The sequence below is a fragment of the Jaculus jaculus genome, chromosome 7, assembly GCF_020740685.1.
Source record: "Jaculus jaculus isolate mJacJac1 chromosome 7, mJacJac1.mat.Y.cur, whole genome shotgun sequence".
NCBI lineage: Eukaryota > Metazoa > Chordata > Mammalia > Rodentia > Dipodidae > Jaculus > Jaculus jaculus.
In genome coordinates this window covers 137,217,498-137,235,226 of record NC_059108.1, presented here as the reverse complement: position 1 = coordinate 137,235,226, position 17,729 = coordinate 137,217,498, and the positions used below count along the sequence as shown (strand labels likewise).

The 17,729-nt window shown below is 44.5% G+C and overlaps 1 protein-coding gene across 1 annotated transcript in view; it reads right to left on the bottom strand.

Annotated features, from left to right (window-relative positions):
- The window catches only part of Cep128 (centrosomal protein 128), a 363,113-nt gene extending 345,956 nt beyond the window's left edge, over positions 1 to 17,157 (bottom strand). The window contains exons 1-2 of the mRNA XM_004649677.2: positions 17,002 to 17,157; positions 12,851 to 13,006 (exon numbers count right to left, since the gene is read on the bottom strand). The gene's annotated coding sequence lies outside the window, so the exon portion shown is untranslated. The remainder of the gene's footprint in view (positions 1 to 12,850; positions 13,007 to 17,001) is intronic.
- Between the last annotated feature and the right edge of the window lie 572 nt (positions 17,158 to 17,729).

Here is a 17,729-nt window from a genome sequence, read left to right as displayed (position 1 = left end):
TATCTTGACCAAGCAACAAGAAGGTAGTGAATGTGCCCTCCAACGGTATAATACGAGCTCAGCAATGCGGAAGTGAATGGGGCAGTATGATCAGTATGATGCGGCCTGTGGATCAGCTAAACTTGCCCCATGAGACACAGGTTGCCAACCTCTGCTTCTGAGGCAGGTTAGGTGACTAAACCCTGAGAGTAAAAGAGCAAGAATGTCTTTGGGCCTATCCCTGCAATCTCCACTTTGCTAGAGATCAGAGAAGAATCTGGCTTCTCCTTATCTCTTGCCTAAAGGAGTTCCCTAGACCTGTTTTTCCATCAACAACCTGAGCTCCTCCCTGGGAGGGTTCACCTTTTCCTAGAATTTAAATCTGATCCCCAAAATATGGCAGGCCTCTTCCTGAGCCAGCCACCAGCCCAGCCCAGTCAGCCTGACTCTGGCTCACCTGGCCTGAAGGTGAGGCCCACCACAATAAGGTTACAATAGACCCCTACCACGGGACAAGCTTGCTCGCGTACTCACGCTCCCTCCCTTCCTCCCCCCCCCCCCCGACTCTCTCGGCTAGCTCCTCAACTTCTAGGTTCTGGTAAGCCTTCCCTCATCTCAGTCTAGTCGGGCTAAGATGAGAGGAGACCCCCAACCCTCAGCCCTACTCCCAAAAGAACTTTCTGTCCTCTCCTACCCTCCACATGGCAGAAGCTTTCTGCCCTTTGTTCTCTTTTCTTGTCTTAATGGATTTTAATTCCTTAAATTCATAAGACAAGAATCCAAGATGCCCTAAATTTATTGGTGTGTTGGTATATTGGTAAAGAATCCCAAAATTCCCATTACACTTCATGTTAAGCCCTCCTTGTTCAGATTACTGTGGGGTATCTATCTCCTCTGTCTTGAAGGAAACTGACTGATCTGTGACACACAAATTCAATAAATGGACAAACAGGAAAGGACTAGAAGTCATCCTTTGCAATTGCTACTGAGCATATTAAAAGCAGTCGCAGAAAGCAAGAAAAGTGAGGAAGATACCAGGCCCTGCAATAAATGAGAGGCAAAAGAGTGGAATGTAAAATCCTCTTTGAAGAAGTCTAGCAATGTGAGAAAGAAATGAAATGGATGCTAGAAAGAGGTATTTTTTCACAACCCTCAGACTGCTACACTTTGGGAGCACCAATTCATGGACAAGATATAGGAAATAAAGTCAGGTATAGTAGCTCATTCTTGTAAGCCCGACACTTGGTGGCAGGCTGAGCAGGAAGTGGGTTTAAGACTAGCCTGGACCACATAATGAGATGTCTCCAGAGGGAGGGGGGAATTAAGAGAGAAAAAGGAGGGAGGGAGAGAGAAAAGAAAAGATGGTAGACCAGATAAGAGGAAGCTACCTGCTATTAGGAGCCAGGCGAACAAGCCACTTATCATCTAAAGCCTGTGCATATTCACCACCTGAGGAATGGCCACACTTCCTTCTGGCAAATACCACTACTTGTTTTTTGCAATTCCCAGATTCAAGACTCCTATCTTAAAACTGCACCATGCAGATAATGTCCTTCATTCCAAAGCTAGTCAAACTGCAGCGCCAGTGAATCTAGCAAACTATGACACAGCCAACTTTAAGGATCAGGAAAAAAATAATTATGTTCTAGTCTAAGAACTCAAAGATGGAAGTTCAATGATTAGATTTAAAAATTAAAGGGCAACATGAATGGTTTGTAAAAGCATGTTGATAAGGCAGAAACCCTGTCTAACAAGGGGAATACAGAGATCAGAGTTGTAAACACAAGAGCCACCATTCAGTGCACACCAGGTGTAACAGAACTTTGCAAACAGTAATGCGTCTCAGCAAAGGCTGGCTTGCCCTCCAAGGACAAAGATGACAGAGCGCTTACCTCTCTTATCCCAGCCCCAGTGCAACATCTGCACATGAGATATGCATATCTTAAAGAAAGAAGCTCCTTTTTTTTTTTTAACAAGTGAAGAAACCACGAATAAAGTGGTTGGTTAAGCAGCCATGACCTTAGAGAAGCCTAAATAAACACAAAACCCCAAAACTTGGAACATACATATAAACATGCCAAGTTTTTTCAAGTTAATTTGCTGTTTTGTCAACTCGTGAAGCTGCAAATGGTAGCATTCTGTGTTCCTGTATGCACAGAGAGGTAGAACAATGTCCAACCTTATGAAAATAATAACTGCTATCTATATACACTATGCTATGGGCCATCTACGTACTATGGCTTCTTTTATACAGTATTTCATGTAATCCTCACAACATTATCATCCTTCTTTTTATAGAAAATAAAAGTAAAGCTTACAGAAGAAAAGTAACTTAGTAACTGGCAAAGGAAAGATTCAATTTTAAGCAAATGACAGTCTCCAAATCCCAACCTTTCTATGATATTTCAGCCAATAGAAGGCAAAAAGGAAAAACAATGCCTATTAATGAGAACAGTTTGCCCTAAAAGAAAAGTAAGCTAATAAGAATAGAAGTTATTGTTACATCAATGTTCTGGTTCCCAAAATAACAACACATGTGTGGTACATAAGTAACAGAGAGGTGGAGGAAGGAAAGGAAAGAGAAAACAGAACAGGAGAAAGGAGAAGAGGAAAGGAAAGGGGAGAGAAAAAAAGGAAGGTGAAGATGGTCGTCATGGTAGAAGCTGCTGGAATAAACTCAATATTGATAATGAAGACCTATATGGCCCTCAGTCTGTGTCAGGTCCTATCTAAACACATTATACACATGAATTTAATCTTAGTAATTACCCTACAGAGTAAATACTGCTGTAACCCACTGTTATGGATTACAGTGAAGTGTCCCACTAAAAGTCTCATACACAGACAGGCTTACCCCCAGCTGGTAGCCATATCTGGGGAGGTTCTAAAAACTTTAGGAAGCAGGACCTCACAGCAGAAAGGAACTCAATGGGGCATGCCCTTGGGGGCTGTGTCCTATCCAGCCCCAGCTCTGTTCCCCAGCTGCTTCGGCACACCTCTCCACCACAACGCCCTGAAACCTACAGCCAAGACAAATCCCTTCTCCCTTAAGCTGTTTCATCAGGTGTTCTGCCACAAGGAAAAAAGCTAACTTGCATGCCCATTTTACTGATGAGGAACCTGACTGAGCTTCTAATACTTAATTTGCCCAAACTCACATAGCTAAGAAATAGAGCTTGCTTCTAGGTACACACTCATGTATACACATACACACCACCACCACCACCACCACCACCACCCCCCTCCATTCCATGAGAATAACTGGCAGGTCTAACCCCTAGGCTGTATTTCTTATTCCCTTTTCTTCAGGAGTCTGTCCATATATACCATCTGTGGTGGTTTGATTTAGGTGGCCCCCACAAACTTAGGTGTTCTGGATGCTAGGTTCCCCAGCTGAAGGCAACTGGAAATTAAAGCCTCCTGAAGGCAGTGTATTGTTGGGGGTGGGCTTATAGGTGTTATAGCCAGTTTCCCCATGCCAGTGTTTGGCCCACTATCCTGTTGCTATGATCCACTTTATGCTGGCCAGGGGGTGATGTCTACCCTCTGCTCATGCCATCATTTTCCCCTGCCATCATGGAGCATCCCCTTGAGCCTGTAAGCCAAAATAAACCTATTTTTTCCCCACAAGTGGCTCTTGGTTGGGTGATTTCTACCAGCAATGTGAACCTGACTGCATAAGGGCAAAAATCCCATGGTCCTTGGAAAGACTGTACAGCAAATAAAACCACTGCTTATTCAACATGGAGAAAAGGAAAGAGCTGCCCAGAGGACTATGTATGTGCCCATTGTCAACAAAAAAAAAAAAAAAAGAAGAAAATACAATGGAGTTCTATTCAGCAGTAAAGAAAAATAAAATTATGAAATTTTCAGGGAAATGAATGGATCTGGAAAGGATTATACTTAGCGAGGTAACTCAGGCCCAGAAAGCCAAACACTGCATGTGCCACACTCGCCTGCCTGTTTATCCGCAATCTCCGCCAGACCTGCAGTGTGCTACCTGACTGGCTCCACTGCTAGCTGAGTCTGCGATCCTATCATGGATTTAAAATCCAATACATGAGCCAGGTGTGGTGGCACATGCCTTTAATCTCAGCACTTGGGAAGCAGAAGCAGGAGGATCGCCATGAGTTTGATGCCTGAGACTGCACAGACTTCCAGGTCAGCTTGGGCTAAAGTGAAACCCCACCTCGGTGGGTGGGGTGGGGGGAAGGCAAGCCATGTATGAACCAGAGAATGGGGGGGGGGGAGGAAACCTGTGAACTACTATATTACAGAGGTGATCGTTCCATTCATGACCTCACAGCAGCTGCATTACTTGCACAATATTGAGCCCATCAATATGACATGGATGATGAAAGAAGACCAAAAAACAAACAAACAAAAGACATTAAAATAGTAGAGGCACTGTTTTGGAAGGAAGAAGCAGCCCAGTGCAAAGGGTGTGGGGAAGGGGGGACAAGACAGCCATGGAAGATTATGATCAAGACATATGCGGGGGGGGGGGGGGGGGCTGTAACTCTACATATAAAAAAAGACCAAGGGAGGCTGGAGAGAAGTTAAGGCGCTTGCCTGCAAAGCCAAAGGTCCCAGGTTTGATTACTCAGGGCCCAAGTAAGCTGTGTGTGTGTCTATATGTAAAAAAAGACAAAGGGGGGCTGGAGAGATGGCTTAACAGGTAAGGTGCTTGCCTGCAAAGCCTCAGGAACTATGTTCAACTCCCTAGAACCCACGTAAGCCAGATGCACAAGGGGGCGCACACGTCTGGAGTTCGTTTGCAGAGGCTGGAAGCCCTGGCGCGCCCATTCTCTCTCTCTCTCTCTATCTGTCTTTCTCTCTGTGTCTGTCGCTCTCAAATAAATAAATAAAAAATAAAAAAAAAGAAATGCTTTTATTTATTTCTTAGGGAAAGAAAATGGATACATCAGGACCTCTTGCCACTGCAAATGAACTCCAGATGCATGTGCCACTCTATGCATCTAGCTTTACATGGGCACTGGGATTCAAACCCAGGCTATCAGGCTTTGCCCATCATTCTGGTTTATCTTGTGTAACCAAAAGTAATTAGAGGCTCTGTCAGAGTGTCAGTCTCCCTTGGTTTACCACGGTGACCACAAACACCATTCTTCCCTACTGGTTTGTGTAAAAGAGACTGTATGTCTCAGGCATTTAACATTGATTCATTCTTTTTAAAAATAATTTGTGTTTGTGTGTGTGTGCACACACATGCATGTATGTATGCATGGGCTGCAGGGTTCCTTGCTGCTGGAAGTGCATGCCCATCTGCCTTTACCTGGGTGGCTGGGGAGTTGAACTTGGGCCAGCAGGCTTTGCAAACTAGTGCCTTTAATTGCTGAGCCATCACCCTGCCCCTAACACTGAGTCTTTTTAAAAAAGAAATGCTTGGGCTGGAGAGATGGCTTAGCGGTTAAGCGCTTGCCTGTGAAGCCTAAGGACCCCGGTTCGAGGCTCGGTTCCCCAGGTCCCACGTTAGCCAGATGCACAAGGGGGCGCACGCGTCTGGAGTTCGTTTGCAGAGGCTGGAAGCCCTGGCGCGCCCATTCTCTCTCTCTCCCTCTATCTGTCTTTCTCTCTGTGCCTGTCTCTCTCAAATAAATAAATAAATAAAAATTTTTAAAAAAAAAAAGATAAACCAGAATGAAATATTGCTCCTGAGCAAAAGGGCTTGGCTCTATAAGCAAACTACATGGAAAGTCTTCACATTAACTAAAATCGGGGGAAAGGAACATAATACATTATATAATTTGGCCCCAAATCTTCTCCACTCACCGTAGGTGCCGCCCTCCCACCACAGGTACTAACTGCCCTGGGCCCTGACTATGGGCTCGGCGACCAAACTTTTCGGACTTGACACAGAGGCTTGAGGTGGGATTACATGTGGACCCCACTCTCCCACACGCTCTCATCTCTTGCACCTTGCTCTTCAGAAAGTCTTCCCAGGCTAGGCTGCGGAAGGTGTCCCAGGCTCTGCCATCCCACATCAGCCACCCAGCCACCTGGCTCAATCAAGTGAGCAAGTCTATCCTGACAAGAGACAGCTAGCGGACACACTGCACAAGCAAAGACATTTCCGGTGTGTCTCCAGGGTTTTACTTGCAGTGAAACATGGGTACATTTTACTAATAAGTCAGTTACTTGGTTCAGAGTTTACGTTCTGACTTTTCTTCTTGATCCTACTCTCCTTGAGAAAGCAGATTGGTTTGAGACTGTAGGCATATGTGACACCATCCAACCATGGAAGGAAAAAGGACACACACACGTTAGGAAGCAAAAGAACACGCTGAAGCAGTCAGCACAGCACAAGACCGGCTAGCGGTTCTGAGGGGAAAGGCAGTTAGGAATACAGTCAGAGTGATTTACTTGTGCCCCATAGTAATTTCGGGCTTTCATAAGGAATCAGCTCTGTCTCAAATATATCACAAAGCATACTTTTCTTCCTCCTACATCTTAAAGGTAACAGAAATTCTTGACTTCCCTGGTGAACAAAACAGCAATGACAACTTGAAGACAGGGAAATACTTCTTACAGCCTCTCAAGTCTTTAACTTGCACACTGCTTGACGGCTTACAAGCACCTCCATTACCATTTCCTCATATGATTTCTGCTACAATCCTATAAAGTTGATATAATTCCAACTTTACATGTGCTCTAAAGGAAAATGATGCTTTAAGTAGTAGTACACATGTGCTAAAAAATTAGAATAACAAAACCAGAATCCAAATCTAGTGCTTCTAAGCCACTGTTTTGATCGCCCCTGCGTATATTCATTACACATGGTGCTGTGCTACATCAGGCCATTTTTTTTTGTTGTTCTTTATTTATTTGAGAATGACAGAGAGAGAAAGAGTGAGTGACAGAGAGAGAGAGAGAGAGAGAGAGAACGGGCGCTCCAGGACCTCCAGCCACTGCAAAGGAACTCCAGACGCGTGCGCCCCCTTGTGCATCTGGCTAACGTGGGTCCTGGGGAATCGAGCCTTGATCCGGGGTCCTTAGGCTTCACAGGCAAGTGCTTAACTGCTAAGCCATCTCTCCAGCCCAATCAGGCCATTTTTATACAAGACAAACTGGGTTGGAGCACATGTGCCCCCATGCCCCTCTTCTGCCCTGTCTCTCCCTCCTCCATGCCACGTCAGTCCCCAGTGTTTCCCCGATGTGTTTCACCTCTACCTTCATGCCATACATACACATACATGATTTAACTCTCCTATACAAAAATCTAGGCGGGACAAATAAAACATCTGTCTTTCTGAGTCTGGCTTGATATGCTTACCATGACCATCGGTAGTTGTATCCATTTTAAGCCACTACTTTTTTCCACTCCATTCTTAGTTTAAAAGAATTATGCTGGACAGTGGAGTTATAAAGGGGAAAGTTGTGGGGAGGGAATTATCATGGTTTATTGTTTATAATTATGGAAGCTGTCAATAAAAAAGGAGTCATACACAGGCTGGAGAGATGGTTTAGCAGTTAAGGCACTTGCCTGCAAAGCCAAAAGGCCCCAGGTTCAATTCCCCAAGACCCACATAAGACAGATGCACAAGGTGGCACATACATCTGGAGCTCGTTTGCAGTGGCTACAGGCCCTGGCATGATCCACCCCCACCCCCCGCCTCTCTCTCAAAATAAAGAAATAATATTTTTTAATTGTTAGTATCATGCAGATTCCAAATACACTGCCCAGTCATCCTCCATTGTTCTTCCCTGCTGTTCCTCATAGCCTGCCCAGCCCCACACCAGAAATGAGTTTAAGCCAGAGCATTCTTATGCATTTTTTTACTTTGCACTAAAAAGTTATGTAAGTCGGAGATAATCAGGTGTTAAATACGATAGATCGAACTTAAGATATCTTAAGAATAATTATCACCTCTTTTAAGGTTAAAAAAAGTTCCTGTATTTTCAGAAAACATTCTAAAACCATAATGTTTAATGAGGTATTCTGCTTTAGCTATACATATATGCTTAGGCTTTTTCTATTTCTTTTTTTAATTTAATTTATTTTTTTATTGACAACTTCTATAATTGCAGACAATAACCCACGGTAACTCCCTCCCTCCCCCACTTTCCCCTTTGAAACTCCACTCTCTATCTACCCCCATTGTTTCTCAATCCCAATTTTTCTTAATTTGTATATTTACATACTTCCCTTAGCTCTTCCATAGACATAGCTAGAATACATTTTATGGAACTTCTTGATATACTCAATGAAAAGTTCAAAAATTCAAATTCTTAATTTTAAAAATGTACTAGCAAGCTTTACATCCCAAAGTCCATAGGCACTTTCTTATCAGTTCCACTCCCTATACTGTTTCAACATGCCAACTGCTGATCGTGGGGAAGCCCCCCTGTGGCATTTTAAAAGCCTTCACTTAACTACCATCAAGCTTTTCCTTCTGTAAGAAGAAAATAATAGTCATAGTCACTCCTTCCACAACATTGCTCTTCACATGAAGCTCAAACTCAGCTTAAATTTACCCATTCAGAGCCAGGCATGGTGGTGCACACCTTTAATCCCAGCACTTGGGAGGCAGAGGTAGGAGGATCACTGTGAGTTCGAGGCCAGCCTGAGACTACATAGTTAATTCCAGGTCAGCCTAGGCCAGAGTGAGACTCTACCTCAAAAAAAAAAAAAAAAAATTACTCATCCATTCATCCCTGAACTCACTTGTTCACAATCACTTTCATTCATTCACTCAATCACTCATTCCTTCAGAAACACCTCCCTCGTGACAAACCCTGTGTGCAGGGCACATCGGCTAAGTGGATTTACAAAACATAAATGCTTCCAATTTCCAAGCACTCCAACCATCTGCAATGTCTGGAGCTATGTTAAGGTCATAGTAATTTCCAAAAAATATGCATATCTGTTAAGTCTCTTTAAGCCATTCATAAATATCATAAGACACAAAAAGCAAGGTTTTTTTTTTAAAAAAAAGGAAAAAACTCAGAAGATATTTTCATTACATGGGAACTAAAGGACTAATTAGCTCTTTTAAAAGCATACAAAAATAATAACACTCCAATAGTAAAAGGCACAAAGGATAGATAAAAAGGCAATCTGCACAATGTGAAGGTGCTAACAAGAGTATAAATACACTTCATTGCACTAAAGAATCAAAAATTAAAATAATAAAGTAATGCTCGTGGTTATCTGTTTTATACAGATGAAGAAAAGCTCTCCCTCAGGGTTGATAAGAGCATACTTAGTGGTACAATGTTAGCTATAAAGTCAAAACAGTTTTTTTGGAGAATAATTTGGCAAAACAAGTCAAGGCAGTTACATGAATATACTTTGACTCAAAATTTCTATTTGTATGAATACTATCATAGGCTTAGGTGTAGGCTGTATGTATAAAAATTTCATTGCAGAATTGTACTTGTAAGAAAATTAATAAATGAAAAATTCCACACATGAGTACACATGAAATTTATCTACCCACCAGTGTACTAATATAGCAACTAAAGACACACTCTCGCACTCTGGAGGCTGAGCTAGGAGACTCCCAAGCTCAAGACTAGACCAGCCAGAGTTCGAGGTCAACTTGGGCTACGTCCCAAGATCTTGTCTCAAAAGAGGGACAGGGTAGAACTATAAATACTGACTGTTAACAGCAACTTGTTACCAACAAGGAAAACAAGCTGGAAAGCAGTAGGATTAAAATCTATTCACAGTAAAATCTATTCACAGTAACTTCATGAAAGGATTAACAGTGAACCCACTCAAAAACATTTTTATAATAGTTCAAGTGCATCAAGATTATGTAGGTAAGAACTTTTGGAAAACATTATCATTCCAGGGCTAGGTCTCTCCAACTTTAAAATTCTTCAATACTAAGAATGTTGCACACCAGAGATCACGGGTACAAAGTTATTGTAAATCCCTCATGTGTCTCTTCTATGTTTTTCAGTGCCTTTTATCTACCAAAATTCATTAAATGCTTTGAAATAGCCCAGAATTTTAAATATGTTGCAAAATTTGAGTTTTAACACCATATCCTTGATAAGCAATGATAACTTGTACTGAATATATTCACTGTATGGAAATCCTAAGTTACAACTATTTTCTAACTCGTTAATTGTGGTGGTTTGATTCAGATGTCCCCCATAAACTTAGGTGTTCTGAATGCTAGGTTCCCAGCTGATGGATATTTGGGAATTAATGCCTCCTGAAGGGAGTGTGTTGTTGGGGGGGGGGGCTTATGGGCTTTATAGCCAGTTTCCCCACGCCACTGTTTGACACACCCTCCTGTTGCTGTGGTCCACCTTCTGTTGGCCAGGGGTGATGTCCACCCTCTGCACATGCCATCATTTTCCCCTGCCATCATGGAGCTTCCCCTCAAGCCTGTAAGCCAAAATAAATCTCTTTTTCCCAGAAGCTGCTCTTGGTTGGGTGATTTCTACCAGCAATGCGAACCGGACTGCAACAGTAAAGTGGTACCAAGGAGTGGGATTGCTGCTTGACCCCTGACTATGTGGCTTTGGCCTTTTGGAGCTGATTTTCAAGAGGAATGTTGAAGGACTTGAAACCTTGGCCTAAGAGATGCCTTGCAGTGCTGTAAGTACAGCTTGATGGACTGTTCTGGTCAGAGCTGAAAGACCTGAAGAACTATGGACTGTGAGGTTTGGCTTATGAGGGTGTGAAAGAGCTTTGCCTGGACTGCGCTAGAAGTTTGTGTGTAAAGCTTGCTCCTATGCCCATGTCCTGAGAAGTTGTACAGGGTTGCTTTGCATAGAAATGAACTGGTTTAAGCACAGGGATATGGCACAGAAAGAAAAATCTTTGGATGAACTGTTGCCCATTCAGCTGCAACTGAAAGATTACAACCTTTGAGACTGGGCTAGCTGACCTGTGCTGGGGCAACAAGAAGAATGTAGACTTTTGAAGGGGCCTGAGTGCTCAAGGAGTCCTGTTCTTCAAAGTCTGCTTTATTCCCCCTTGATTAACAAATTGGCACCCTACCTGGTATCGTGGAGTATAAGAAGTGCTGGAAAGAGGGTTATTGAGTTTGCAACACGGTCTTGTGTTTTGGAAATGGCCATGGGCAGTGTGAAGCAGGTTTGCTAGTTGCCTGCATAGAGACCCCATGGGGCCATGAGGATGAACTGTGGCTTGCAGTGGAGACCAGTGGAGATGCCGGGACCATGAGATGGCTGCCGAGGAGCTGCCGGCCCCGATGAAGTTTCCCGGGACTGTGAGTAGCCTAGCTGGAGGGGCGGAATTGGAATGCCAGAGACTCGTTGCTGGTTAGAATTATCACACTTGGAGATTTGTCACTGGCTAGAGTTGTTGGACTTGAAGCTACAGTTTGATATTTGCCCTGGTTGTTTTAAATCTTGTATTGGTTTGAATGTTTCTTTGCTATGCCCAATGCTATCTTTTGTAGTGTGAATATTTATTTTGTGCCATTATGGGTTTTTTTGAGGTTATTTTTTGGTATTATGGCTCAATTAAAAGATCTTGGACTATGGGGATGTATGAACATCATTGGGATTGATAAAAAAACTATGGGGACTTTTAAAGGCAGATTGAATGCATTGTATTTCACATCATGTATGGATATCAGTTTATGGAGGCCGGGGGCGAAATGTGGTGGTTTGATTCAGGTTTCCCCCATAAACTTAGGTGTTCTGAATGCTAGGTTCCCAGCTGATGGATATTTGGGAATTAATGCCTCCTGAAGGGAGTGTATTGTTGGGGGCGGGCTTATGGGCTTTATTTTATAGCCAGTTTCCCCATGCCAGTGTTTGGCACACCCTCCTGTTGCTGTGGTCCACCTTCTGTTGGCCAGGGGGTGATGTCCACCCTCTGCTCATGCCATCTTTTTCCCCTGCCATCGTGGGGCTTCCCCTCGAGCCTGTAAGCCAAAATAAATCTCTTCTTCTCAGAAGCTGCTCTTGGTTGGGTGATTTCTACCAGCAATGCGAACCGGACCGTGACATTAATATTTTGAGGACCATTATATATTTATATTTTCTAAACACACACACTAAGAAAAACAGCTTGAGAGACAACTAAGCAGTTAAAGGTGCTTACTTGCCCAGTCTGACAGCCTGAGTTGGATTCCCCAGTACCCACATAAAGCCAGATACACAAAATGTCATATGCAAATGGAGTTCATTTGCTATGGCAAGAGGACCTGGCATGTCCACTCCCTCTCTCTCATTCATTCTGTCTGCCCCTCTCTCTCTCTCCCTCACTCCCCCCCTCTCTCTTTCTCTTTCTCTTTCTCTTTCTCTCTTGCTCTCTCTGCTTACAAGTACATGAAATAAAACTAAGAAAAAAATAATAGAATCCATTGAACATTTAAGGAGATAAATAGCTTCAATCTACATATGTGTTTGTTATAGACTATATATGATATACCAATCCAAAACTGTTGAACACAAATTAAAATCTATCATAGGGCAATCATAAAGAGCAATGATGCCCCTGTACAGTGGGCAGGACTAGGTCAGAAGATCTGGAGACAAAGGTCACTCTATTGGCTCCAGGATTTCCAAGGAAATCAAATAACCTACCTTTGCCTCAACCACCTCACTCACAAAATGATAGAATCCTGAAAAACTAGATATAATGCCTAGAAAAGGTGCTATACGCAATGCCTGGAAAAAGTGCTCATGCAGTTTTGGGGAGAAAATGAGTTTGCTAGAAGCACATTGTAGGATATCTCCACTTACCTATTTCACTCATCTGAATCACTATGGTGCTACACACACACCTATCCTGCTCTGCCTTATACTATACCATCAGGAAGGAGCTTCTTGCCCTCAAAACTCTACTTGACATTAACTTTTCCACTCTAAATATGTAACATGTTTCCTCCCAAATGAAACTGAGAGAAAGCATACTTACAAAGCACACCCGCAAAAACCCAGGCTGCTGTCCTTTGAGCTCAGTGCTCTCCTGAGGCACGTATGCCCGCCTCCTCTCATTTCTTCATGAGGTTCAGGGCAGAAGATCTACTCAAGTTGATGGTCTTTGGTTGCCCCTACACTTTCCTCAAACCACCTGTGGATAAATGAAACAAGGTGGTAAATGTAGCTTTTGATTTTTTAGTAAAGTATGGGAAACAGCTCACCCTGCTTATGTATAGATGTGAGTGTATCACAGAGCAGAGGAAACCTGCTTAAGGGTCGTAGAAAAGCCCAAGTGTCATCACTGCAATTCCTGACACCCACACGCTCAGCCTGCGTGAAGTATCTAGTCACCCACTGGGATGGGGACACCAGGCTGCAGCAGAACTTATACCCCAAGTCTAGCCAAAAGCACTGTCTCTGAGAGTGCCTATCAGTGGGCAAATTAAGCAAGGCAACGAAACAAGCATGTCACTTCTGAATTTGATGGTCCAATTCAATTTCAAAACCAAGCTAAGCCTCTTTAAGGAAATATTTCAGATGTTGCCCAGTTCTTCCCACACTTGGTACTTTAAAAAAAGGTGGAGAGGGGACTGGAGAGATGGCTTAGAGGTTAAGGTACTTGCCCCTGAAGCTTAAGGATCCAGGTTCAATTACCCAATACCCACATAAGCCAGATGCACAAGGGTGCACATGCATCTGGAGTTCATTTGCAGTGGCTGGAGGCTCTGGCACACCCTTTCTCTATCTGCCTCTCTCTCACTTTCTCTCTCAAAATGAATAAAAATAAAAGGTAGTATGTCTATGGCTGCAGAAAAGAACTGTGGGTAGAAATATTTTCAATTCTTTGTGACTGCTTTCAAAACTATAAGAATCAACAGTTGGTATACATCCATAAACCACTACAAGAAAGAAGGTATTCTGGAAAGGTTAATTAAAATAAATTGCTAGAGAAAAGATAAGCTCAGAGGATGCAGGTGTGGTGCACCCTTTTCTAACACAGCAGGCTTCACCATTGACGGTTCATTTGCATAATGAAATTCCTCCATGCCCAGTAAACTGCACCAGCTTTACACTTCCCTCTGTGCTACCCAAGGCAGTGGTCACTAGCCACATGCACCTACTAAGCTCTAGAAATCTGGCCTAAATGTGCTATGATATGAAACACATGCCAGGCTGTCAGGCAGTACCATTTTCAAAAAGAACATCCGATATAAGTTTGGCATACATTATCCGTCAGATGTATTAGTTGCTACATTGTATCAAATAAATTATTAAAATTTAATCTCTCAAAAGGGTTTTTTTCACTCTTTTAACATGGATACTACAAAATTTAAAGTCACCTGTTGCATTCAGGTTCACATTGCTGGTAGAAATCACCCAACCAAACAAAAGCAGCTTGTGCGGGGGGGGGGGGGGGGGGGAGAGGCTTATTTTGGCTTACAGGCTTGAGGAGGAAACGCCATGATGGCAGGGAAAATGACAACATGAGCAGAAGGTGGACATCACCCCCTGGCCAGCATAAGGTGGACCATAGCAACAGGAGAGTATGCCAAACACTGGAATGGGGAAACTGGCTATAACACCCATAAGCCCACCCCCAACAATACCTCCAGGAGGCATTAATTCCAAATCTCCATCAGCTGGGAACCTAGCATTCAGAATGCCTAAGTGTATGAGGGACACCTGAATCAAACTACCACATTCCTTCCCTGGTCGCCATAAACTGATCCATGATGTACCATTGCAATGCATTCAGTCCAACTTATAAAGTCCCCATATTTTTTATCAGTCCTAATAATGTTCAAACATCCTCATAATCCAAGGTCTTTTAACTGAGCCACACTACCCCCCAAAAAATCCCCCCAAAACCATAATGGCACAGAATAAACACACTCTAAAAGATGGTACTGGATATAGCAAAAAAATATTCAATCAATATAAGATTTAAACAGGGCAAACATCAAACTCTGTAGATCCAAGTCCAGCAACTGTAGTCAGTGACCAACTCCAAATCCAATAATTCTAAGCAGGAACAAGTCTCTGGAATTCCAATTCCACCCCTCCATCCAGGCTACTCACAGTCCTAGAAAACTTCATCTGGGGCCGGCAGCTCTGCTTAGCAGCCATCTTGTGGTCCCGATTTCCCCACTGGGTCTTGTCTTCAACCCACAGTCCATCCTCACCACTCTATCGGGTCTCCATGCAGGTATCCAGCAAACCTGCTTCGCACTGCCCATGGCTGTTTCCAAACCACAAGACTGTGTTGCAAATTCAATAACCCTCTCTTTCCTGCATTACTTATACTCTATAATACCAGGTAGTATGCCAATTTGTTAATCCAGGGGAGAATAAAGCAGACTTTGAAGAACAGGACATTCCTTCAGCATTCAGCATTCAGGCCCCTTCAAAAAAGTCTACATTCCTGGGCTGGAGAGATGGCTTAGCGGTTAAGTGCTTGCCTGTGAAGCCTAAGGACCCCGGTTCGAGGCTCGGTTCCCCAGGTCCCACGTTAGCCAGATGCACAAGGGGGCACACGCATCTGGAGTTCGTTTGCAGAGGCTGGAAGCCCTGGCGCGCCCATTCTCTCTCTCTCCCTCTATCTGTCTTTCTCTCTGTGTCTGTCGCTCTCAAATAAATAAATAAATAAATAAATAAATAAATAAATAAATAAAAAGTCTACATTCCTCCAATGCAAGTCAGCTGGCCCAATCTCAATGGCTGTAATTTCTCAACTGCAGCTGAACAGACAACAGTTTCACCCAAAGATTTCTTCTTTCTTTTCTGTGCCATATCCCTCTTCTCAAACCAGTCCATTTCTACACAATGCAACCCTGCACAACTTCTCAGGACACTGCCATAACAACAAGCCTCTCACACAAACTGCTTCTGACCCAGTCGAGGCAAAGATCTTATTCACCCTCACAAGCCAAACCTCACAGTCCATAGTTCTTACTGCATTCAGATCTTTCAATTCTGACAAGAATAGCCCATCAAGCTGTACTTATAGCACTGCAAGGCATCTCTTAGGCCAAGGTTTCAAGTCCTTCCACATTGCTCTTGAAAATGTGCTCCAAAAGGCCAAAGTCACACAGTCAGGTGTCTAGCAGCAACCCCACTCCCGGTACCAAATTTACTATTGCGCTCAGGTTCACATTGCTGGTAGAAATCACCCAGCTAAGAGCAGCTTGTCGGGGGGAAAAAAGAGGTTTATGTTGGCTTACAGGCTCAAGGGGGAAGCTCTGTGATGGCAGGGAAAACAATGGCATAAGCAGAGGGTAGATATCACTTCATCACCAACATCAGGTGGACAACAGAAAAAGGAGAGTGTGCCAAACAATGGCAAGGGGAAACTGGCTATAATACCCATAAGCCCACCATCAACAATACTCTGCCTCCAGGAGGCATTAATTCCCAAATCTCCATCAGCTGGGAACCTACCATTCAGAACCCCTAAATTTACGAGGACACCTGAATCAAACCACCACACCACCTGTGTGATTCCCATTGTATTTGTATTGGACAACACCGTCCTGCACAATGTTAAGTAACAAGTACTGACAACTTGCCTTGTGCTAGGCTAGGCACCGTGCCAAATCTTTGCATAACCCTTGCGTCAGCGCTACAACGTACAATCAGCTAGCTTTGCCAGTCCTGCCGAGGTCTAGCAAACTCACCTGGGATTCAACATTGGCTATTCCTAGGAAATAATTCAAAGGAGGCACAGCTAACAGCTAAGCCTATAGTAGCACAGAAAAGACAAAAGATGGGTGATGTTCCGTGGCGGGCAGGGGGACTGTCTGCATTGCAAACTCTCTGTGACTAGACAACGCTAGGACAAGCATCAATTCCTGTCCAGGGACAAGCAAGCAAATGCCAGACGATTTTCTAGAAAAACCTATAGACGCGTGCAATCTCCTAGACAGGGCAAAGCAGCTCCAAATGCAGAACCAGGGCACGGCCACGCCCTAGGTGACTTGGGCGGGCCCTGCGTGGACGTCCGTGCCCACACCGTCTCCATGCACCCCGGATTTCCGAGCAGCTCCGGTGTCCCCCTCGCCCGGGAGCAGGGGCAGCGCGAACCTAAACCGCCTCGGATAGGACAGGGAAGTCGTGGGGAGAGAGCCCGGCAGCGGCTGGGGCAGGTACCTGAGACACAAGATGACTCCGGGTGCTTAAGGCCGGATCATCACCGAGGCCCCACCCGGCTCCCGCGGCTTCCAGGGGCCCCGAAGGTGCCACCGACCCGACGCTGCGGGGTAACCGACTCGGCTCTCCCCACACTCGCAGCTATGGCAACTTGAACTAGCCGCCCAAGCCGCGGCGAGAGCCCAGGACGCGCCGCCGCCGCCGCCGCCTGGCCCGCTGGGAGCTGTAGTTCATCCCGCCGCGCAGGAGCAGGGCGGGACCGAGGGCGGCGGCCCCAGAGAAACTGCAACTCCCAGGATGCCCTGCGGCAGGCCTTCCGCGGACTTTCCCGGAAGATGCTGGATTAATTGGCTTCCACGGTCTCTGGGCTGTGCCCTCTTGCCCGGCCTTAATTTGTTTATTTATTTTATTGATTTTTTTTTTTTTTTTAAGTGCCAGTGTCCGGTGGAGGAGGAGAGTGAATTCAACTGTTACCATGCCCTGACTGTAATTGTACTCCTTCGGGGAACACCGGCGGGTAACCTGTGGCAAACGCTCAGAGTCTTAGATCTGGATGAGAGCCGAGCAGGTCGTCCACTGAAACCCCTTGGTCTTAGAGAGAATAAGCCACTTGCCCAAGACCTTAGAGCCCATCCATGGCCCAAAGGGAGTGTGAGGATGTCGGTTCGTCTCCACCGGGACCTTCGACCTCACATTCATGCTAGAATATCTTCCCCTCTGGGAACTCA